This window comes from Boleophthalmus pectinirostris, unplaced genomic scaffold (genome assembly GCF_026225935.1).
Source record: "Boleophthalmus pectinirostris isolate CB_2022bp ecotype Guang Dong unplaced genomic scaffold, ASM2622593v1 HiC_scaffold_4, whole genome shotgun sequence".
In the NCBI taxonomy this organism is placed as follows: domain Eukaryota; kingdom Metazoa; phylum Chordata; class Actinopteri; order Gobiiformes; family Gobiidae; genus Boleophthalmus; species Boleophthalmus pectinirostris.
Genome location: NW_026571353.1, coordinates 26,481,255 through 26,506,833, shown reverse-complemented (window position 1 = coordinate 26,506,833; position 25,579 = coordinate 26,481,255). Strand labels below are relative to the sequence as shown.

Genomic DNA, 25,579 nt, shown 5'->3' with positions numbered 1-25,579 from the left:
AATCAAACTCTTGTTTGCTTGGAAAGCCCAGTTTGCTAATGATCAGTCCGGAGCTTTGAAGAGGTAAGTCAATTTCAGCTGTCTGCAACTAGTCTTTATTGTAACTGATCACAGCCGCTTCACTCTATACAGTATGTTACACACATACATGCACACATATATAATCTGCTTTCTACACAGACTTCTAAATTAAATGGGTCACCAATGTAATAATAAAATATAAATAAATATATTAACAAAAATAAGTAATTCCAGTTCACTTTACACTCAAAATCAATCACAGTTCTACCTGTTGAAGCGCGGACCGTCCCCTACTCACGTACGTCGTGTGGACCGTCCCCCTCCCCCGTACACCGCGCGGATTGTCTCCCTCCTCCCGTACGTCGTGTGGACCGTCCCCATTCCCCCCGTACATCGCGTGGACCGTACACTCCTCCTGTACGTCGTGCGGACCATCCCCCCTCCACCCGTATGTTGCGTGGACCGTACACTCCTCCTGTATGTCGTGTGGACCGTCCCCATTCCCCCCTTACGTCGTGTGGACCGTCCCCCCTCCACCCGTACATCGCGTGGACCGTACACTCCTCCTGTACGTCGTGTGGACCGTCCCCATTCCCCCCTTACGTCGTGTGGACCATCCCCCCTCCTCCCGTACGTCGCGTGGACCGTACACTCCTCCTGTATGTCGCGTGGACCGTCCCCGTTCCCCCCGTACCTTGAATGGACTATCCCCGTTCCCCCGGACCAACTGGATTTCAGCTTTGAAAATGGCAACCCAAATGAGAGACTCAAGTGAGGTTTATTCAGATGTATGACTAGATAATTGCCTTGAGAACCAAAACTCCAAATTATAACATAATTAAGTGGGACATCATGTTTAATGTTTTGTAATTAAGAATAAATCAGCATTACATTTGTTATCATAGCTATATTTAATTTGAACACGCTTACCTCATTTCTGGGGACACAGTGGAGTCATGTTTATAAAACTGAAACTCAAAATCTCATACAGTTCCTTGAAACACATTGCGTTACACTAGACTGCCATTCACCCCCGTGCACACATAAAGTGAACATATCTTCCTCAGTATGGGTCCTGTGCTCCTGCTGTGTGGAGCCTGAGTCTTTGTAGAGCTGACAGTTCACACGCGAGCAGTGTATTCTTCAGGCAGCCCTTTACATCCCTCTTTCTATTTAGTTTACGCTGCCCGGCTTCCTTGCTGTTTGATGCTACACAACCATATGTTATTCTGAATATAGTAGGCTTTTATCACCACAGTACAGTGCACATTTGGGCTGCATCAGGAGCGCTGACTAAGGCTGTGTGTATGAATCATGCTGATGCCGGGTTTGTTTTGTTTTTATGTGTATGTTTTTTCATAAGGAGACATGAATTGCCTTTAGATGTACTGTGGCTGGCTTTGTATTAGAAAACATGCATGCATCAGAGTTGGCTGGTTTTATGTGTGAACTTTCTTTATATATTTTTACACAATAGTGCACACATATATTTAGCTGCACATTGGCCAGGAAGATTGTAACTTCAGGTACAATACACAGTTGACAGAGGTGGGGACTTGCAAGTCGTGACTTGGACTCGAATCAGACTTGAGTCACTATTTTTATGACTTAAGACTTGACTTGATAAAATGGACTAAGACTTGGGACTCGACTTGGACTTGAAGGTCAAGACTTGAGGCCTGTGACTTGAGAAGACTTGAGAAGCACTTTTAAATCTGAATTCTTTCTGTTCTGACTGTAATGATTCACTCTAAGATCTTGTCAAGAAATTTAAAAAGGAAAAATTAACTGAATTAATTTCCACAACTCTTATAAACTCTATAAATACTCATATATAAATACAGTATGATTTTTTAAAATACAGTTTATCTTAAAAGTCATACAAATTGTAAAAATCTAAACTATATTTGGTACTTTGGTTTAAAAACTTGAAATGATTTGAAGCTCAAAGCAAACGACTTGGACTTGACTTGGACTTATGGACCAGTGACTCGAGACTCAACTTGGACTTCTGTATTTGACTTGGGACTTGACTCTGACTTGAGGTCAAAGACTTGAGACTTATTTGAGACTTGCAGTTCCAAGACTTGGTCCCACCTCTGACAATTAATCAACATGAGAAAGCTTGCTTCTTCTCAGATCTAACCTGTATCTTGACCTGGGATTATCTATCTGCTTGTGTTTGTGGAGATTTATAAGTTTAAAGTCATGCTGTGGAACATTCTAAGTATATCAATAACACAGAGACAAACAAACCCTATACGAAAAAGTCCCATAATGAACCTTTAATTAGGACGCCTTGCATTGACATTAAGCTATTAAAATTCACTTAGTCATTAAATTTAGTTTCAAACTTTGTTCTGAAAATGACAGTACTTTTTTTTTTTTTTTTAGCTAAGGGAAGATTAATTAGAAATTCTGTATTTGTAATCAACACATTGTTCTTTTTAATGTGTTACTTTACAACGGTGTGATAAGAAGAAGCTCGGAGGTACCAGGCCTTTTCTCAATCACAAAGTAGTAGCGGCCATTATATTTGCATTGTTGCATCAATCAAGTTTCTTTGTTGAGTTTCAGTAAGTTGGAAATTGCTTTGAAAAACTACTAGTAGAAATAGAACTTTAATAGGATGAGCTTTCCTTCAGCGTGTAAAATTAGCAAACTTTTATTTGATGTCTGTTGCTTAGTGGCAGAAAATAAAGTTGATGTTGCCATGGTAATTAAATAGTTAGCACTCTCACCTCATTGATTTAATTTGATGACTTGACTCTGTTGTTGCTCACTTAGCGGCTTTTATGGATTTTATTATGGATTTTTATGCTGTTGCTACCATCGGTTACACCCCTTATTCATACTTGGGCAAGGAGGATAAAGTGTCTTGCTCGGTGACACAACAGCATGCACAAGTCAACTGGGATCAAACCTGCCATGCTTCGGGTTTGTGGGTGAAAGTGCAACCATGAACCACTCCAAGCTATTAATGTTTAGAATACAGGATATTTTAAGATAGTGTTTCTCCAATGGTGGTGCTTGTACGACTGGGAGTACGTTAGCTCTTTCAGGTTGTCTTTCTTTGGATATTTTTGTTAAGAACTACAATGAAGATGATGTAGTCCACTTTTAGATCTGGTTTAGCCCTAGATTAAACCTGGATTAGTCCTGTTATAGACCTGGTTTAGATCTGGTGGTACTCAGAAAGACTAACCTTTTCTTCAGGATGAACCAGTTTGAGAGACACTGTTTTAAGCACTCATGCATTGTAACATAACAATATTGTAATTACTATTAAAGCTAAGCAAAAGATGTTCATTTTGTCTTCTTATATACTTTAACTTCTTGGGTTCTTTTTAAAGACAATGCAGTAAAGTGTGTTTACCTTGTTGACATGTTTCGGCTGCTAGCTGCAAGCCATCTTCAGAACTGTCCAACAAGGTAAACACACTTTACTGCATTGTCTTTAAAAAGAACCCAAGAAGTTAAATTATACTATTAAAGCTGTTAAAGTAGAAGGTTCGTCAATTGCTTGTCACCACGGAGATGTTATTGCTTCAACTAGAATACGCCACAGTATTGCATTAAACGTATTCAACCCGGTGATGTCAATTCTTATTTCCAGGTTTAGAAACTTAAAGGTACACTATGTAACTTTTTGGAGGGAAGTGTCTGTCTCCTGCTTGTATCCATGGAGATGTTATTGCTTTGCCTAACATGTTCCACAGTATTGCATTAAACTTGTATTGCTTGCATTTATTCAGTTACAGGAGATTTTATTGTCTTAAAAAGCATGCATTCTTACTGAGAGCAGAGTCACTTTTCCACAGAGGCCCCATCCACACTAGTAAATATTCGAGTCGTTTTCGTTGCGCATGCAGTGTTTGTCCACACTAATCCGATGGAAAACTGCTCCACAGAGGGAACGATCTGGTGCCGCCAGCTCCTATGCGTTCATCTGAGTACAGATCTGATCCGGCACTGTGTGGACGCCTGAAAACGTTGATACGCTGATGTAGGAGCTCTAGTTGTCGTCCTTATTGGACCACGTCACTGTGACTTGCGTCTTCCTGATTCGCTTGGTTTGTGACATCGGTCATGTGACGATATTGTGGAAAACAGTTTAAACAAACCAAAGACAAATGAGAAACAGCGTAGCTACAGCTGCTTGCTACTTTCACGCTTACCATCTTCCTCAGCTCGAAATCGGCTGCTGCAGCTTCAGACACGGTGCTCCACTTCCTTGTTTTTACTGCACACGTGATGTCGTGACACCAGTCTAGTCGTGTGACTAGCGTTTCAGGCGGTTTCATGTTACTGTGTGGATAGGGAAGGCTTTGATTGCGGACACAGAAACGACGTGTTTGGACGCAAATAATTTCCGATACGGTGATACAGTGATTTGTTTCAGTGTAAACGTAACCAGATCTGACTTATAACTTGGCCGAGCTGCGTCACTTTCTTGACTTCATGGAGATGCTTAACATCATACTTTGGGACATTTCAGCAATAACATTTCACCTTTAATGCTATACTGTGGAACATTCCAGACATAACAATAACATCTCCATATTTACTTTAGACACCAGAAGTCAGTAAACAAAATACAGAGAAAATAAAGATTAGCTGGAAAGGACACTAGTACCAAACTTGTGCCACTAGATGGAGTCATGAGCATCTTTCCCTTCTCCATCTTGAGATACGATTACTCCATGTTTTCCAGTGCTACCAAATGATCTACAGTTGTAATAATCACCCTGACCCCTGCGACCCCTCTCTTCTGACTGCGTATCCATTCTTCCCACCACAAGACGAATGCTTTTCACATCACAATAGTACATTAAACCAGGAATGTACCCAGCCCCCTGTTCCTATACTCCATATCTGCCTCTGGTCCTAATCACTTTGAGCAAGATGAATTGTCGAAATATGATCTTCTCTTCCACTGCTAACAACCCCCCCACGCCACCCCAACTGGACCCTGTCTTCCTCCCCTCCTCCCGTCCTCTTGATCGCGTCTGCATGTCGTTCCAAGATGGAGATGCGCGCTCTAACCAAATGATGGCGAGATTTCCTGCTTTGCTCTCTGATAAATCCAATAACCTAAATGAGATTTCACTTCCACCAAGCCGGTCTGTTTTTTTTTTTTTTTTTTTCTTCTACGCATCGTCTTCGCTAATTGTCTTTATTAATGACTTTTCCGTGTACATTTGAGAGGTCCGCTCGCAAGTAATGTCTATAAAGTGGTTAGTTGCGTCTTCCTCCTTCCTGCTTCCTTGTTTTGTTTCCTCCATGCATAAAGGTGGGTAGTATTCAGTTACATTTACTTGAGTCACTTATGAAAGAAATTGTACTTGCACTCTTCTATCAGCATACTTTTACGTCTACGTCAGTAATATTTAGTTTGAAGTGACAGTACTCTTACTTCAGTACAATTTTTGACTACTCTTCTCACTGTGAGTAAGTCTACAAGGGACAAAAGCTTCATGTTGTCAAAATGAAATGATTTGAACATTTGTGTTTCTTCTAATTTTTGTGTCTAGATTCCAGATTTTGTGCATTATTTCAACTTTAGCCTTTCCAATTACATTACATTTAAATTATATGTCAACTATTACAGGACAGAATACTAAAAATACTTTTTTTACTTTAATTTCTTGGTCTACTACTTTACACTTCTACTTGAGTAATATTATTTTGAAGTAGCGTTACTCTTATTTTCGTACATTTTTGGCTGTTCTACCCATCCCTGTCCATGGATAGGCCTAGAATAAAAGGACAGGGTTGAGATGGCAGCCTGAAAAAGCATGTCTGTAATTACACTCCCAGTGCAGATGGTTTTGGAGATTGTTTCGCAAAAGGAAGAGGTAACAAATGAGCATTTTGGAGTAATGATCTTACTGAAAGCCCTATTAGTATCCCAGCGAAAAACAGCCTTCCGAGAATTCTCCTCTCCTCTTTTACCAGAGCTCATGCAAACCAATTAGCTCCAATAAGGTTTGGGTTGTAATCAAGGCTGTAGAGAGACTGGTTAACACCTGGATACGCCAGATTAGAAAAAAGATCTTTTTCACCTGGTTGAAGAATAAATATTTGTGAGTTTAAAGACATTTTTTCAAAGCATTGCATCTGCTCATCTACACTTATTACATATTTGAAGGTGCATTGTGTAGCTTTTGTGGGGGAGGGTGCGTCAAATGCTTTTCTTCATGAATATGTTATTGCTTTGTTTGGAATATTTCACAGTTACAGGTCAGATCTGTGGAGAGATGACCACGCTCACAGTCAGAATAACTGTTTTTGTAGGTATTTTTGAGCTATAAAACCACATGTAATTGAATAAATGTATGGTAGAGCTGTTTAATGTCACATTCCAGGCAATGAGATACCCATAGAAACAATCAGGTGAAGGACTCCCATCCAAAAAGTTACATAGGCAACGTTCAGACTTCAGGGCTTAACGCTCAATTCGGATTTTTTTTGTGAAATCCAATGTTTTTGCGAGGTCGTTCACATTTCCAATTAAATGCAACTTGTATGTGATTTTCAGTGTGAACATTAAACAGCCCAAAAGTGTCCCGCATGTGCACTGGAGGACAGAACATGAACAAAGTTCTTGTTTTAAGGAGGAAATTGAGAAGGAGAAGGACTAGGTTTTTGGCCGTGTCGTTTCGTGGGGAAACGGCAGCAACGTCCGTTGAAAGGAACGTGTGGATGTGGAGACGTAGCCAAGAGTGGTGAGTGGCGATGTGCTTAGCTTCAGTGGCACGGAGTTCATTAACAATTTTTGCCTACTTCAGCGCAGAATAATGACATTTGTCACTTGTTGATAACGTGTAGGTCGGATGAATGCGCTTTGGCTGTTCAGACTGAAGTCGCATGTCAAAAGATTGGATATGTATCGGTTTCAGGACCACATATCCAAGTGGCCTGAGCTCGCATTTGAAAAAATCGGATCTGTGTTGTTCAGACTGTCATTAAAAGATCAGATACAGGTCACATAGGGGCCAGAAAATCGGATTTGGGTCACTTCAGGCTGCAGTCTGAACGTAGCCATAGTGCACCTTTAAACCTAATGCAACTATTAACCAAGTATAAAATGTTTTATTTCATGACACTTCCTTTTCCTTCCAGAGTCCATCTGAGCTCTTTTACATTGTTATGTTACTCTCAGTGGCATATTTTGACAGAACTTCAATACATGTTGGTGACACTTGGCAAGCCCTGTTTAATTAGATTCCAGGATATTAACCCAGTATCTAACAATCCACTATATACACTATATATATAATCAAAATACTGCAATCAAAAATGCAATCAAATACTGCAATCAAAAATGCAATACCAAATGGCAAAAAAATCGAGAATAAAGTAAAGAACATCTGTACTAGGCTTTGTTGCTTCTGTCTGATACTCCACTAATTTTGTTCTATTATAACTTTTATTATTCTCAGTTATCATCCTGTGGCAATTTAAATCATGTTATGCCTGTAGAGTTCTTCTAATTAAGTACTTGTATTGTTTAATAATGGGCAGTTGTTTTGTGTTTTCGTTGAACCATAAAAGAGGCAAACAACTCCATTGACTTAAAGTGTCTCTTACACATGTTCTTGAGAGGGGCCTGTCCAGCTGCAGACCTCTGGAGTGGACACTTAGCAGCAGCTCTCTCACACATACTTATTCTCACTCTTCGCTCTCTCTCCATCCACAGAAAATGGATCAAATCATACCAGTTTCCATCTCCATTCAAGCCTCATGCTAGACTTAAAGTATTATTGGAACATTGGGTGGACTTGAAATAAATAAAAGGAAGGAAAATAGAACGAATAAATAGAAGGAATTGTGTAAGAAGAAAATACTTACTCCTTTTCTTAGGCCCCTTGTGAATTATATGACAGGACAGTCCCCTATCTGGGCTTACAAAATGTTCTTTTGTAATGGTGTACCTTGTTCTTTTAAACAAACATGTCAAACTAATTTGTTCGGATATTACAATGGGGAAATGCCCTTTCTGTTCACAAAGCATAAGGATAAAATTGTAATTTGTTTTTAGATTTAGTAAGAAGTTTGACCTTTTGACCCATTCAAAAGCACTGGTATAACACGTAACCTAACTGAGCGTCATTTCCTACAACAGGGATCCACATTTTTTTTCACTAAAGGCCACATATTGAAACATATTCGAAGCAGAGTACCAAAGATCTCTTGTAAACACAGTGAGTCACTAAGATGCAGACTTTTCACTCAGCTTTGACAGAGCCATCATTAAACATTAAATTTAGGTCTGTATCACAACACAGTGTGATACTTGAAGTAAAAATGGTAGCATTGCTCAAATTTGCAGTAAAACGTTCTGCCTATGATCAGTTATAAACCTTCAAACTCTGAAATTTTATGATTTAGTCGACCTTTATACTCATATACAATCATGTTCAAAGTAAACAACAATCTCCTGTCAAAATCTTTACAGAACATGTTCAAAATCCGAAAGAGCCAATATGAGCTCAGAGGCACAGCCATGTTTATCAAAAAGAAAATTAGAACAAACATTATGAAATTTTGTATATCTGTTAAAGGGGTGGAGCTGTGGAACAACTGTACAGAAAACCTAAAATTTTAAAAATTAAAAGTTTAAATGTTTAACTCTGGACAGATACATGAAATACGATACTTAGTTTGTGCTGTAGTACTTTGTTGTACTGTTTCTGATTTGTTTGTTTCTTTTTGCTGTATTTATGAAGATGAACTGGTGTCAAGATGACGCTCTGACAAAGGAATAAAGGGTAAAGGCATAATAAGCTTAAGCTTCAGCCTGCACCTTTTCGGTCTGTGTATGTTAAATATGACTGTCTGTGAATTAATGTCAAAATATACTTGTGGCCGAAATAAATAATCAAATCAAATCAGTTGGGGCAATCCAGCAGTGAGACTGAGGACAGAATTTCCAGTACCTCTCCTGCCAGTCAGGCCCGTGCCCACAAAGAATTGTAATTTTCTTTCCCGCTCCCGCCCGCAAATCCCGTAAGATGGGGACATTTGCTTTCTTAAGCTCTATCAAACACGGAGAAGCGGAAAGGAATTGTCTAAACTGTGCATGAGATTAGACCACATCTGCAAATTTACGCTGTTTAAAATGTCTTTATTAATGCCAAATAAAATATCCAGCACAAATTATGTATGATAGGCATACATTAATCATTTGTATATTTTACTTTACACTTATATTTACTTTGCTCTGCTCCTGCCTGCGCCCTCAATGAGCTTTCAAAATGTGTCCCGGACCTCACTGTTTTGCGTTGGGTCCCGCGGGAGTGCAGGGGTCTAGTCTGAGGGTCCACAAAAATGGTCTGAAAGCTGAGAACCCTTTTCTACTACATTAAACTACTTGATTTCTTTATTTTTTCCCCTATAGACTTAGACTAATTGAACTACCACTACTACTAAAATAATAATAATGCATTGGATTTATGTCGTGCCTTTCAAGACACACAGTGCACTTTATTCATTCACTCCTCTGTGGTGGTCTTGTAGTCACTGGGGTAGATTGAAAGAAGCCAATCTGCACCATTGGCCCCTTCAACACACACACCACATTTGTGCGAGCAGTTATTTATAGATTAACAGAAAGAGCATCAAGTAAGAAAAAAAAGAAGGAAAAAGACTCTGGCACCCACTGACAGAAAAAAGGAAATGACTCAACTCAGTAAATCTTCTTCATGTCCTCCCATCTTGTCATCTACTTGTATCTATCTCAAATAGTTCTTTTCTCTATCTCCACCTAGAGTAACCAGACCTTCTAACAGTCTTCTATATCTTTACATTGAAACATGATCCTTATGAGAACCCCCGTTGATCTCCTCTCCCACATCACCGCACAGACGCGTACATCAGCCCCCGTAGTGCCCCATACTGTACGCACCTGGACATGCCCCGTTATCTCCGCTCTATTCTTCCTCTCTATCTCCTCTTCTCTTTCTTGTATTCATCTATCCGGCTGTGTGCGCATCTAGGTGGGCTTATCTTGTCCCTGGTAGCCCACCTGCTTCACGGAGAAACAAAGAGGAGAACCTTGGCACCTCGGCTCTTTACATATGGTAATGTTAGTCAGTCAGGGCCCCTCTGTGTCTCTGCGCACTGAGGAGATGGAGGGAGACAGCGCAGAGTGAAAGGGAGGATGGAAATGTAGGCAAGTGGAGGGACGGTTGTGGAATAAGAAAGTTAGATATATGTTTTTTTTTTTTTATGGAGCTATTTCTGTCACTCATTATTGTAACTAGTTGTATGGAGCTGCTTAATAGTGGACTTGAGATGTTATTGCTTGTAATTACTGTACTTTTTAACCTTATCTACATGTATTCTGTTCATTTATATTTACTATGGGCGGGGTTGCCTCTCCATAGATCTGGCCTGTGATGTGCACTCTACCTGAAACGAGAAAATGGCATCCTGATATGTGTTATTATTATTTCTGTATAAAGAATCGTTTCCTGAATTTTTTGTTCCCATATGGTGTCACTGTCAAACAATGTAAAGAATAAGATTTTATTAGATATTATTATTATACCCAACCTTCAAATGTACTTTTATGTCGTGACAGCTGTGTATTATTAACCACAAGAGATCTTCCAGAGATCTTTTGCTTGAATATATTATACTTCCACACCGATTTTTAAATTCCGGATTTTAGTGTTTTGCTTTTCAATGCCCTATACACAAATCCAACCTTCATCAAGAGTAGCACACTTGTTATTTTTTCATGCTAGTGTGTAATCTGTATTCCTATTTTATACATTTTAAATTGTGCTCTTATTCCTCACTCTGTATAGCAGTGTTTCCCAGCCTTTTTTTTCTGGGGACCGATATTTTAAAATCACAAACCTTCACGATCCTAAATCAATAAACATTACTCGCAAAACACAAAATAAATGTATAAATTTGTGACCGTTATTGAACAATCCTGAACAATTAATATTACTCAAGTTTTAAACAATAATCAGTGTTTCCCACAGAAAACTGGTTAGACAAGGCGGTGCTGGTGAAAAAGTGAGGAGCGGGTGTGGGGGTGCGCAAAGATTCCCTTCACATACATAGTGAGGAGAGGGGGAGGTATGCGGAGATTTCGTGTATGGAGAAAAAGTCAGGAGAGGAAGGGGTGCGCGGAGACCTGCAAGGCGGCCCCAAAAAATCTGAAAACCTGAAGGTTTCGAGCCAGTCTTTGGGAAACAGTGCTGTATAGCATTTGTTGATTACATTGGCTCTAATGTATGCAGAGTGAATGCTTTAACCTTATCTATATTGCATTTATTCTATTAGTCTAACAAAAGCACTGTGAAAAACATGCTTTCTCGTCCAATGAGGTTCATTTGGTCTTCCGATAATTTATATTATTAGGTTATTTTTTCATACCAAGAGTTTGTTTTCTTACCTGACAGTTTCGACTGCTCACTAGTGCTCTTCCTCAGAGTGGTCACGTAATGTTGCTGTGACGTGTCCGGTCAGCTGATTTATACAGGTTTTGGGACTGTCTTCCTACCAGTGGAGGCAGGACGACAGCGGCATCAGCAGTTCGACTTCTTCGGGACAGTATTCCAGGTGTGCGAGAGTAAAAAAGCCTCCTCGTCCCGGTTTGTAGGGACGAAGGGTCATCCCAGTCAAAACCTGTATACATCAGCTGACCAGACATGTCACAGCAACATCTCGTGACCACTCTGAGGAAGAGCACTAGTGCCCAGTCAAAACTGTCAGATAGGAAAACAAACTCTTGGTCTGAAAAAACAACATAACATAAACATGCTTACTGTTGGCGAGATTGGCCCTCCACATCCATTTTCCACGAGAAAAGTTACATAGTGCATCTTTAAAAGTTACCACACTTTTAAAACTGTTAAATAATTCCAGTGTTATTAGCCTCCTGATGTGTATTGTTATTCTGTATAAAGATTTTACTTGTTTTCTAAATTATATATTTTTTGTTGCCAGATGGTGTCACTTTAATTCAGCTTAAAGAATGTAAAGAATAAGAGAATATTATACACAACCAACAAATGTACTTTTACGTAGTCACAGCTGTGTATTCTCAATCATTAAAACATTAGAATGATTGCGGAAAACATAGTCCCCCACCCACTTTTTAATTCCGAATTAGAGTACATGATTTCACTTTCAATGCAACACAAATCCAACCTACGTCAAGACTGGCGCAGCTGTTACTCTGTCATGCTCGTGTGTAATCTATATTCCCATTTTATACATTTTATATTGCGTTATTATTCCATATACTGTATAACATTTGGTGTTGAACCCATTGCACTGCCTCTCACGCAGGATGTCCGCTGACAGCCCCTCTCCAGACTGCGCTCAGTGCGTTCTGTTATTGCATTAGAGGGACTCAGCTCGTGGGTTTGTGCATTTCCTTGATGTCCATCTGTATTTGCCCATCCGTCAGCTGTGGAGATTACTCTTGTCCGTCATTTATCCACTTTTATTTGATCACTGCTGTCCGCATCTCGCACATAGTTAAGTTTCATCTACTCGCCTTAGCTAGCTCCCACCCTCCCGCTCTCCTCCCTCTTCTTTTTAAGCCCAAACCCCCTTTCCTCCACTGGTCTTTTCCTTTCTCGTTGCCTTTTACATTCATCTTTCCGTGCTGGCTTTCATCTTGGTGCTATGCTTTAAACACACACAGCGTTGATAGATGGGGCTTCCCTGGCCTGTGCTGCTAAGCTGGAGCTGGAAGGGGCTGCGTTTATGTGTGTGCGTGGGTGTTTGTGTTAGCGGTCGCTTGTTTACACACTTCTGCGGGAGCTTGTGTGGGTTTACCAGCCGGCTCCGCGTCTCTGGGGAACCTCCGAATCGAGCAGGATGCCTTTGTTTTAGTTCTTTTTTTGTGTACAAGGTGAAAATGTTTAGCATAAAATGGGCAGTCACACGCCCCCTGACTGATGGTAGTTGGATGCTTTGCACAATGGAACCACGTAGGCTACTGTAGATTTGTTTTTCATGGCAACAGTTTTGGAGTCTGCTTTTCAGCCTTTTTACAACGTTTAAACCCAGTTCCAAACATTTCTGGATATGACTGAAAAAATGCATTCTTCTCTTCATGAATATAGCATGAACAAAAATGAACAAATCGTCCCATATTACGCTCTTTTGTAATCTATGTTCTAATGTTGTGTGTCATTTTATTAATTCATTTTTAATACACAAATCCTGCTTATTTAGGCTGCGTTCTGTTCCTCACTGCGATCTAATGTGGTAATACAGGAAGTGCTCCACTATGTTTTTTTACTCCATACATCACTAGAAACATTTGAATAATTTCAGCACTGGAATTGTGGATCTCTACTGAACACTTATTTGACTTATTTAACTTTTTTCTTAGCTACATCATTTCACTTATCTTGTTTCATATTCTTGTGGGAAAAAATATGTATCTCTTGATGATAAATAATTAATCCATTGCGAAGCTTGATGAGTTTTTGGAATACAGACAGAGGTTTATTCTAGCCTGATTCATCAGCTGGTTTCACTTCGTGGAAACCGTCTGACTTCGCAGTATTAGGATTCATTCACTCGACTGTAGGTGGGTGCTTTTTTTATTTAACCAATCGCTGCTATTTGGTCATGATGTATGTAATGCATCGCTAACGAGACTAACTGGTATATTAAGCTTTTCCCAAATCCCGTAGGAAGAAGGGCAATAACGTCTTTTAAGTTTTTTATTCCGGCTTTAAATCCTCGATCTCGGGAATCGTTGCCAACACAGAATATATGGCTCTTCGCTGATTGGCTGGTGCCCAGGCTCGCATTTCCGGAGTTCTTGCAAACCGCTTAGTGTATTCCGATTCCTGACCTAGTCGCTGGAGAGAAATGAAATTGAGTGGAGGCACTAGGTGGCACCAGCCTGGCTAGGTTTATTCTTCTTGTTACAGCAGATATGGACAGGGTCTAGGCCTGCCCTGATCAGAGACCAACAGCCTTTCCTGAGTATTCTCTCTGCAGTCACCCCTGCTTTCCATCTACCGAGTATCTCCCCAGAGCATCTCCTCCAATCATCTCCTCCCAGAACATCTGAGCTCTGAGTATTTACGTGTTACATACATATCAAAGCAGAGTGATTTTGGTTTCACAGACTTGTGCTAATCAACTAGTAACTTGTATATGAGAACAGGTAACAACAAAGTGCTTCCTGAGGGTGGAGACAGTTGTATCTGCTGAGTCTTTACAGATGTTCATAACTGATCTGGTCTAAGGTATAAACCACATTCATTTACAAAAAGGCAGTTTGAGAGAAATCTTTCCACAATATACATTTCCATCACAATACATTTGATTTTGTATGTATCTAAAACATAGAAAGTAGGAAACATAAAGAGAGAAAAAAAAATAAAAAATAAAAAATTGAATGGGTGTGTCCAAACTTTTGACTGACTTAGACTTTAGGGAAATTATTTGGACACAGTAGCTCACACATCACAATATATTATAATAACAAAGAGCAACAATATAAATGGTAATAAGAAATTCTAAATAAGTAGCAAAAATAGCAAGAAACTGGTGTCAATAGGGCAGAATTATGAATATGTACAAGTAAAAAAAAAGTATAGAAATATAGTAATACAAATATCTCAGCTCTATACAAGAGGTCATGAGGAGAAACAGTGCAAAGATGATATGATGACCTCGGTAATATATACAGACTTATTAAAAGTTATCAGAAATACTCAAAATATTCAAAAACGATTTCACGAAACCTTCAAAAACTCGTGTAACTTTAAAACACGCTGAACAACTTGTATAACAGCGGCGATGATAGATCTGTTTGTCCTTTTTTCTTTGGCACGTTTGCCGGGTAAATCCAGCGAGCGTGGCCATCACAACACAGTCTGCTCCCTGAATCTGGAGCCGCTGACAACAAGCATAAACTGCGCATCGACCATCTCACAGAATGACCCTAAAAACCAGCGGGCCAGAGGAGCGCGGCGGAGAGACGGAAAGAAGGGAGGATGCTGTTGCCGGGGGCGACGTGCAGTCAGGTAGTGTAACATATGTTGTGAAGTGCCATTGGACACACCAGGCCAAGGACTCATAAAGGGAGTTATTATCTCTGCAAATCAATGAGAAGAGCTGAGCCGCAGGGAGACAGGGGTTTAGTAGCAGAGAGAGCGCTGCACAAACATGCTCACGCTATAGGATCTGTTGTTTTTTTTTCTCTATCTGTGCTCGTAATTCAAATGTAGCCTGTAGTGTTTTTAAGATGGAAATATTAATGATGCATTGTGCGACTTTTGTGTGGTAGAAGGATCATCAAATGCTTTCCTCCATGGAGACGTTATTGCTTTGTCTGGAATTTCTCACAGTATGGCATTAAAACTTTACTATGTCATCATGGAGACCAAAACAGCCCGAATTACAGATCAGATCTGTGGAGTGGCGACCCCCCCTTACAGTCAGCATATTTGTTTTTCTGGGTATTTTTGAGCAATAAAACCACCTGCAATTGAGTAAATGTTAAGTAAGTCACCCGTATGTAATAGATAATACTCCCTACAACTGTACAACTCACCCTTATGTAACAGATAATACTCCCTACAACTGTACAACTCACCTTATGTAACAGATAATACTCCCTACAACTGTACAACTCACCCTTATGTAACAGATAATACTCCCTACAACTGTACAACAACTCACCCTTATGTAACAGATAATACTCCTACAACTGTACAACTCACCCTATGTAACAGATAATACTCCCTACAACTGTACAACTCACCCTTATGTAACAGATAATACTCCCTACAACTGTACAACAACTCACCTTTATGTAACAGATAATACTCCCTACAACTGTACAACTCACCCTTATGTAACAGATAATACTCCCTACAACTGTACAACAACTCACCTTTATGTAACAGATAATACTCCCTACAACTGTACAACTCACCCTTATGTAACAGATAATACTCCCTACAACTGTACAACTCACCTTTATGTAACAGATAATACTCCCTACAACTGTACAACTCACCCTTATGTAACTGATAATACTCCCTACAACTGTACAACAACTCACCTTTATGTAACAGATAATACTCCCTACAACTGTACAACAACTCACCTTTATGTAACAGATAATACTCCCTACAACTGTACAACAACTCACCCTTATGTAACAGATAATACTCCCTACAACTGTACAACAACTCACCCTGATGTAACAGATAATACTCCCTACAACTGTACAACAACTCACCCTGATGTAACAGATAATACTCCCTACAACTGTACAACAACTCACCCTGATGTAACAGATAATACTCCCTACAACTGTACAACAACTCACCCTGTATGTGTTTAATGTCATACTGTGGAACATTCAAAGCAGAGCAATGACGTCTCCATAGAAACAAGAAAGTGACATAGTGCACCTTTAACGTGACAATATCTGGTGTCATATGAAGTGTTGCGTGTGTTCATTGTTGCTGTGGGTCGTATTTTATGTGGTCGTATAAAAGTAATAATTTGAGCTAATATTGATGTTAGGGATTTAATGTTTTTGAAATGGGCATGGCTTCATTGTATTTATTTATTGACAAAATAGTCACATTCCTTGATCTGTTGTTCTTTCACTGTGTGTAGTCGTATAGCCTGTAGTGTTTTCAACATGGAAATATAAACATGGTAATATCTGGTGTCATATGAAGTGCTGTATGTGTGTTATTACTGTTGGTTATGTTTTATGTGGTTGTATGAAAATAATAATTTGAGCTAATATTAACCTTTGGGATTTTAATGTTTTAGAAGCTGGCATGGTTTTAAGAGTATCTATTTATTGACAAAATAGTTATAGCACTTTGAGTTGAAGGCTGAGATCTGTTCAATCAACCAATCTATCAAACTTTATTTATAGAGCGCTTTTCACCAAAAAAAAAAAAAAAAGCAACACAAAGCGCTGTTGAAATAAATGTCAACAAATAAATAGGACTGAAGGAATGAATATGTAAAAACAAAAAATTAAACATAAATTTAAATTAAAATTCAGTGCGATTGAGACCTTTAATGGGTGCATGCAACTATAAATCATATATTTTCACTTTAAAGCCCTATGTTACAAAAAATTTACTCTTGTGAACTTTAAGCGATGCTATAATGTTGTTACCTCTTAAAAACATACCCGGAGTTGTGTTTTGTTTCATTCACCCATGTTTGAGAAACACTTCATTATTAGTCTGTCTACATCTCCAAAGCTCGAAATGCTCTGCTCCACCTCACGATGTCATGTAGTGGTGGTTTTCAAGTTAACAACTGCCTTTTGCCTTTTGTTTAGTAGAGAGCGGCAAATCCAGGGCTGAAATTATCCGAAAAATTCTAGTGAAGGTGTATGGAGTTTAAGAACACATAACATCACAGGAATACAGTGTTTTCTATGTGAAAGAAGAACTCCAAAACACAACTCCAGGTATGTTTGTGATGTTATAACATAGACCAGAAAATAGAATAATATGGGCTCTTCAAGCTAATTATACCAGTGGGCGTTTGCACATCTGTTTTGTTTTGTTTTTTCATGAGGAAATCACACCTCATATAAGTGCATGTGTAATTACGGGGGCACTTAATTGTGTGTGAAACAACCATTCACTAATTATACAATTAATTCAATAATTTAAATTAACCATATTGTTTAATTTAAACTCAATGTATACAACTGTTATGATTCAAGAATAAACATGATCTATTTTTCTGTTCAAAATACAAACAGCCTCCACAGCTTTTTGGAACTTCTGTATTACTCAGTTTTTCTACTGTTTTTGGCACATTATTATCACACTTCACATTTTACAGATTTAAACATGGCAAATGTAGAGAAAATCAATTCTGTTTATACTGACATAATTAGTTAGTGTAAAATAAATTATAACTACTGCCGTGGACTTTCTGTTTCACTGAGAAGTTCAACTGAGGCTAAACTAATAGATGCTTCAAAGTTTAGAGGCTTAGTCTTTTTATTGTCAGCAGTTTGATCACTTTCTGGATTGCAAATGGATCAATTTTTAGCTCTAGAGAGGGAGATTAACCTTGCACAGTAAGATGGATTCTCATGATATTTGTGAGTTCACAAACTCAGGAGAATCTGTCTTGGTGCCCGTTGGTGCGACAGGTGACAGGTGGTGGGCGACTAATCACAGAGCAGCACTGAGGTTTGGTGAAGCGCCCAACGAACCAAAACAAAGATGGCGAGGCTGACAGGCATCCTTCAGTCTATTTTAGCACCAATACTACAGGACTATTTAGTTTGTGAAAATATGCAAATGGTACGATGTGGATTTGGGGATGTTTGTGGATTTGTGGACATATCTGTGGTTTTCTCTCAACTGGAGGCAGCAAAAGTTAGATTTTTCAGCTTGTTCTGCTGTTATGACACTTCGACCAATCAGATTCAAATAGTCGTCCTGCGTTTTTCAGTCAGTTTTGGCGAGAGTGATCCCAGATTGATCATGTCTTGAACTCGGTTCAGAGTGACATACATATCAGTCCAATCCACTTTATTTTGCACATTTCACAAACAAACAGTTTCCAAAGTGCTGCACAAATACATAATAATAACAACAATAATAAAAATGATAAAATAAACTACTAAACTAATCATACTAGTCTTTAAATAATAAAACCAGTAAAAATAAAATAAGAACTAAATCATAGAGTAGAAATAAATAAACCAATAAATAAATTAAGTCAATAAAACCGCTAAAAACACATTAAAAAAAAACAAAAAACAGAGGACCACACAACTCACACGGTATTAAAAGCCAGAGAATAAAAGTGGGTCTTAAGACGAGACTTAAAAATCTCCACTGTGGGGGCTGTTCAGATGTAGGGAGGCAGAGTGTTCCTGAGCTTAGGTCCAACCACAGAGAAGGCCCTGTCCCTCCTGGTTTTAAGTCTCGTCTTAGGCACCGAGAGCTGGAGCTGGACCTCGGACCTCAGAACGCGCGCGGGGGTATACATTTGGATGAGGTCCAAGACGTACTGTGGGGCCAGTCAATTCAAAGCTTTAAAAACAAACAATAAAATCTTGAAATCAACAGGAAGCCAGTGCAAACACGCAAGGATTGGGTTAATGTACTTTCTTCTTTGGTTCCTGTTAAAAGTCGCGCTGCAGAGTTTTGGACTGTAGTCGGTAAAGTGCGTTTTGTGATATGCTGGAATAAAGTGCGTTACAGTAGTCCAGACGTGATGAAATAAAGGCATGCATAACTTGTTCAAAAAGTTTAAAAGATAAAAAAGGTTTAACTTTACATAAAAGCCGCAAATGATAAAAACGTGATTTTAAAATATTGTTGAACTGTTTGTCAAATTTAAAATCACTGTCTAAGGTGACGCCAAGGTTAGGGACTGTGGGACGAACATCATTTTTGAGGGGTCCCACATCAATGAGGGTACTGCTGGCCCCAAACAGTATCATATCAGTCTAGCGTGAGTGAGGTTAGTGGGATAATTAAGTAATCTAGACCCTTAAAGTAATCCACCATGTTTGTCTAGTGCTGAACAATAAATTGAAGCCACAGACCCTGATATCTGGAGGCTTAGACATATCTTCTCTGTTGTTACTGACCCAGCACTTTAAACTTTTCCCACCATTTTCACATTTGGGAAGTTCATCAGGTTTGATCCAGGGAAAGTGAGAAGGCGCTGCCTAAGTTTGGATCTGTGGAGGACACGGACGCAGCAGTGTGCACAGAGGGAAGCCATTTACCAGGACAGGCTGTAGTCGAGTGCGTAAGTACACTTCCATAGGGTTCCAATCCGACCAATCTCCACTCTATAAATCCACCTCTCCTTTTCGGGGTATTTGCAGATCGGGGCCAGTGCAAAGAGGCTGAAATTGAATTAGTTTCCATATATTGTCCTCTCCTCTTCTTTCGGCAGCTAAGCCCTGTGGTCTATCCAGTGTTTGCCTTATGGGGCTGGGGGCTTAGGCAGTGAAGGCTGGGGTTTAGAGTCTGTCTGCTGGTCACACATAGGCCTAAGTACACACGCACACATAAGGATTACAGGCAAAAGAGCAGTCTGAATCTACATACGCAATGACCCACTATAGACACACGTTACAGAGACAGATAGAGTGTTAATGGGGCGGATTTGAAGACGACTCTGGAATTTTTTGCTCTTATAACTGGAAAAATGTTAGACTAGACACTGTAATATTCATGGAGATTACCAACCAAGGATAAGGGGAAAAGCATGATGCAATTTGTTCATATTTTCAAGGTTTCTTTTTGTGCGTGTGCATGTTTTCATGGACAAAATCTGCTCAGGTTTTAAAACGAGATAGACATTCTTGGTTAATTTTGTTTCTGTATTTGGTGCAACTGCAGTTCATGATTTTTTTTAGCTAATAGTAAACAAGATGCTATCCAAATAGTTAATAAATTTTTTGCCAAAAGTTTTATAAATCCAATTAGAATTAAAAGTGTGCATATTACGCTATTTTCTGATCTGTTATCATGTTGTTTCTTTAAAAAAACATACGTGGAGTTGTGTTTTGTTTCATGCACACATTTCTAACACACAAATCCTGTTGAATTAAAGGTAAGAGGTATCACAAGGTGAAACAGAGTATTTTGAGCTTTGGAAATGCAGTTTGCAGATTAAGGATTACTCAAACACATGTGAATGAAACAAATGCAACTTCAGGTATGTTTTTGATGAGGTAAAAACATTATAACATGGCTTAGAGATCATCATCCATTTTGCGTAATTTTATGACCTTTAAAGGGAATTTAATGGAATTAAATGGAATTTTGGACATAGGGCCTCATTTTCTAGTGAGCCAGAGTGTTGGAGATGTGTGGAGGCACTTTTTTAAATATTCCATCCAGTCCTTGTATATGCAGAGGTCACTGGTGCTAGGCTAGTGCATGTCAATGACCATAGTTATCCTGTCACTAAAAACAGTCTTACCCACTCCACAAAACGGCCGAAGCAAATTTGTTATTATGCCAGACTGTCGATGTGAATGTTTGTGTCGATAGAATAATGTTTGAAATAAAACTAACATTACAGCGCATGAATCATTGCATGTTGAGGGACTATTTTCTCATATATCAGTCCGCCGCTGCCGAGCTTTCTATTAAGAAGTACAACTCACTGCCACTGCTCAGATATAAATTTGCTTCGGGTGTTTTGTGGAGTGGGTAAGACTGTTTTTAGCTACAGGCTAACTATGGCCATTGACATGCACTAGCCTAGCACCAGTGACCTCTGCAAATACAAGGACTGGATAGAATATTCAAAAAAGTGTCCAACACTCTGGCCCATTAGGAAAATGAGGTTCTATATCAAAAATTTCACACTGTCCCTTTAAATCTTACATTATAAGTTTCAGAATCACTTACTTTACTTATTATTACTTAGTATTTTGAGCAAAACAACTCTCTCTGAATACATTCACATAATGCGAGGTAAAAAATGATAAGATGAAAACGTAGCCAAATGTAGACTGAATGGGTTTTAATACAAGCAGAGTCATTATTGTGCAGTTATAGGACATATCCAGTCTCTGAAATCTATGGTTGTGCTTGTGATTCATGGTAACATTATGTGCCTTAATGGAGCTTTATTACAGATGGTCCATTTTTCTCCCATTCCTCTGAGACCCCATCTTCTTCCACTTTCCCTCTGTGGGCTCTACTTAATAACAGTGTGTTAGTGTATCATGGGAGCCAATAATACTAGTCTAAGGCACTGGACGCCTTTAGTCATTTACTTGATTAATTGGTCAATGATGTTTTACTCTACCACATTTTTTCTGTAGTGACTAATCCTGAAAGAAGGTTGAGTTCAGTTTTTAAAGATGCATTGTGCAACTTTTCTGGTAGAGGGTCTGTCACCTGTTTGTCTCCATGGACAAGCTTTTGCTTTGGTATGACATTAAACATATATTTGGCATTTATTCATTACAGGTGTTTCTATTACACAAAAATATATTATGCTCTCTGCAAAAATGAACGACTCTCCACAAATCTGATCTGTAATGTGGCCTGTAGTTGTATCCCTTAAGATAGATGGTTTTAATCTGTACCGTGAAACATTGTAGACAAAGCAATAATATCTCCATTAATACAAGCAGGTGACCAGAAATGTTACACAATCCACCCTGGACGACTGAGGGTTTATGACAGTCAGCTATTAAGTATTAGTATTATGAGGGTTTATATGGGTCATATTACACTAGAAATGAGTGTGTTCCTGTTACTGCTTGTTTTGCTTTTTTTTCTAAATCTACATATTGATCTCACAAGGTACCGGGGTGTAACAGTACACAAAAATCACGGTTCGGTACGTAGCTCGGTTTTGAGGTCACGGTTCGGTTCATTTTCGGTTCAGAATGGGAACAAAATGGAAAACCATTTGCTTGTTGTTTATTTGTCTATTTATTAAACCAACAATGTGTTTTGACAAAAAAAAATATTCTCAAATGAGCAACAAATGTATAAAATATTATTTTAAAAATAAATTCCTAGTAAACAGTAAACAAAACTTTTCAAATAGTAAAGTGCAAAGTTACATCATCAAATGGATAAATTGGCCTTAAAAACCAACTTGTCCACATTGTAATCTGGAGGTTCTGTGCCGGTGAAAAGCGAAATTGAGAACTGCTGCACAACGACCGTAGTTTTGAGATGATTCACATGGTTCGGAGGGACATGGTCAAGGGAACTGTTGTCAAGCCGACTGCCCTAACTATGAAGCGCTGGGGGAAACACTGCCCAATCATGGACAAGTTCCCTTGTGAATATTAAAGAGCCGAGCCTTCCGTGTTGCTGCATATAGTGGCGGAATGTAAACACACACAAATTGCGCAAATTCACTTTTGCACAGCCCTGCACCGAACCGAAAGTTCCATACCAAAACTGTTCAGCACGAATATATGTAGCATTACACCTCTACAAAGTATGACTTGAAATGTCTGAAATGAGTTTTATAGCTGGACAATTTGGCAAAAATATAAAATTGCAATTTTCTAATGAGCTTTGTTATTGCGATTTATGTTTTAACAATAGGATTCTGTTCAAAGTTCACATATTTTTAGCACAACCAGAGAAAGTCAGTGATAAAAAGACACATGGCAAACTAATGCGAGAACCACATTTCAGAACATATTGCTGTTTGTGGAGGAAATTATGGTACTTCAAAAATTTCAGCCTTTACGATTTGCCAATTGCATTCAAATTGTGATTTCGATTTGATTGCAATTAATCTTGCAACCCGTGTTTGTCTCACAATAATTATCAAATATGTTTAAACAAAAATTACATCTACTTCATTAATTTCCCAGTCACACAAGGACACAAGGACAGTAAGCAATGCCAGCAGCACACGTGAAAGAAAAATCTGTGCCAATTTACTTGGTGAAATTTCTGTATTTTTGTATGTAGTTGCATGAACAAAGTAACTTTTGGAAGGTGACCCACGCCTCATTTTTCTCCATCTGTATATTCCCCGAGATAATGCCACAGCTAATCCCTCACAAGGTCAGCGTTTGTATTGCATGATTATCCCCCACTGTTTATTCATACTTCCTGCTGATGTCATTTCCTCCCGCCGACTTTGACCTTTGACCTGTCATTTGCCTCCCATCGTCGCCGCGGTTTCCTCCAGCATGGCCGCCGCCGCCGTCGTCCCGGAGTCCAGCCCCGTATTTTTCTCGATGGGGTTCCCCGTGCTTACAAGAGGGCGGAGCTAATGTCAGAACTGGAAATCTGTTTGTATTTAAAGGTCATTCTTTGTCTGGATTCTAATCAGATTCTCTATTCGCTTCATATTTTGCTCTGTTACTGGCTTTAGGTGTGTTTCTTCTCACCTTTCTGTCTGCGTGCTGTCCTTCCCCGCTGTTATCCCAATGTTTGACAACTACATACATCATTTACTTGACAGGACATAAACTCATACATAATGCGGCGGCCATCTTTAAATGCCCGGCTCATATTTCAGCGGGAGCTCTTGCTGTCACGATCACCTGAGCAGAGCACGTACTGTATTAGGTCATGTTTCATTTACATAGAAAATATAAACATTTCACATGGGCCTTGCCCTACGTGATCAAAACCTTCTGACGGTGAGAAGCAAGAAAATCATGATTGACTTTTCTTTTCTTGTTTCTGTTTAATTATTGGCATCTGGCAGGCTTATAGAAATAGATCAAATAAAATAAAATTAAATTACGCACTGCTTTTGTAATGTTAAAGTGGTACTAAACATCTCAACATAACTCATAACCCAACTGTTTAGTACCTGAAGGACTAACCCTGTGTTCAATTATCTTCAGACTCCCACTTAGACCTTGGATTTGGTGTCATGTTGGAGCTTGAAGCGTATTATTATGTTTTGCGTGTCGGACTACATGGATTATGATTATGACTATTCCCTCACCTTATGAAAACGCTGCCAATTTAATTTATTTAATTTGCACGTCATTTTATGTTATGATTTCTCTTCCGTTACAACCTTAGGAACATTGACGCCCGTTAAATCCTGGCCTCACCACAGCACTGACTACCAAACCTATAGCCAGTGATACGGACCTAGTAAAGTAGTGCAGTAATATGAGTGACTGCAATTGTCACCAAACCACCAAAGTGTCCAAACACAATGAAAACAGTTCATATTTACACGTCACAGTGGGTGTAGTCATCTTTTTGATTCTGACTCGGAATCCTTGCTTGGTCTACTTTTTCTGCCACCAAGTTCCAAGTTGAGCCGTCCCAGGAAAAGGGGCGTGTCATGTGTGTCGCTTGGCAACTTCCTCGGAAAAACAATTCGGAAGGATAATTGAACGCAGGGTAAATGAGAGAGTGAAAGAGGAGGAGGGGTGGGGTCTGGAGATATAAGGAACAGTGTAATTCATCTAACAAGTATCCACACTTCAAACTCCGCCCTTGCAACTCTTAGCAAACACCAGGCTGTAATCGGGGCAGTGTTGCGTGATGTCACCAACTACTTGAAATTACTATTTTTGAACACAACACTGCAAATTGAGCTAGTTTGCATTTAAAAATCATTAGGAACAATACACAATGTTATTAAAACACCTTATGCACAATTTAGTAGGATACAGAGTTTATTTAGTGTTTAGTTTAACTGTCCTTTAAACTGCTATATGGTCATTTATGAACCACGGTCATGGAAATCCTGGAAAAGTCCTGGAAATTAAAAAAAATTCATTTTCCAGGCCTAGAAAAGTCATGAAATTTTGTAAATTCAATGAAAGTTTTTGAAAAGTCATGGACTAGTATTTCTTTCATGCAACTACAGCATTTTGTTAAGTTGTAAGGGTATTATGATTATTTCCAAACATATCCGCCTTTTGTTTAAAAGAGACGACAATAAATGCACTGACAGTATTTGAATGTTAAAAACTATAATACCAAACTATAAGGTGAGTGGAACGGATTAACATTTAGGCCTAAAACTCTGATCAATTCTACACATGTAGGTGCTGTAAAGTAATGGAAAATTCACTTTAGGTCATGAAAAAGTCATGGAAAAGTTTTAAAATTTT

General features: G+C 39.0%; 1 protein-coding gene across 1 annotated transcript in view; it reads left to right on the top strand.

The window, feature by feature from the left end:
• The window catches only part of LOC110172105 (F-box and leucine-rich repeat protein 17), a 542,271-nt gene that overhangs the window by 367,152 nt on the left and 149,540 nt on the right, over positions 1–25,579 (top strand). The window lies entirely within an intron of this gene.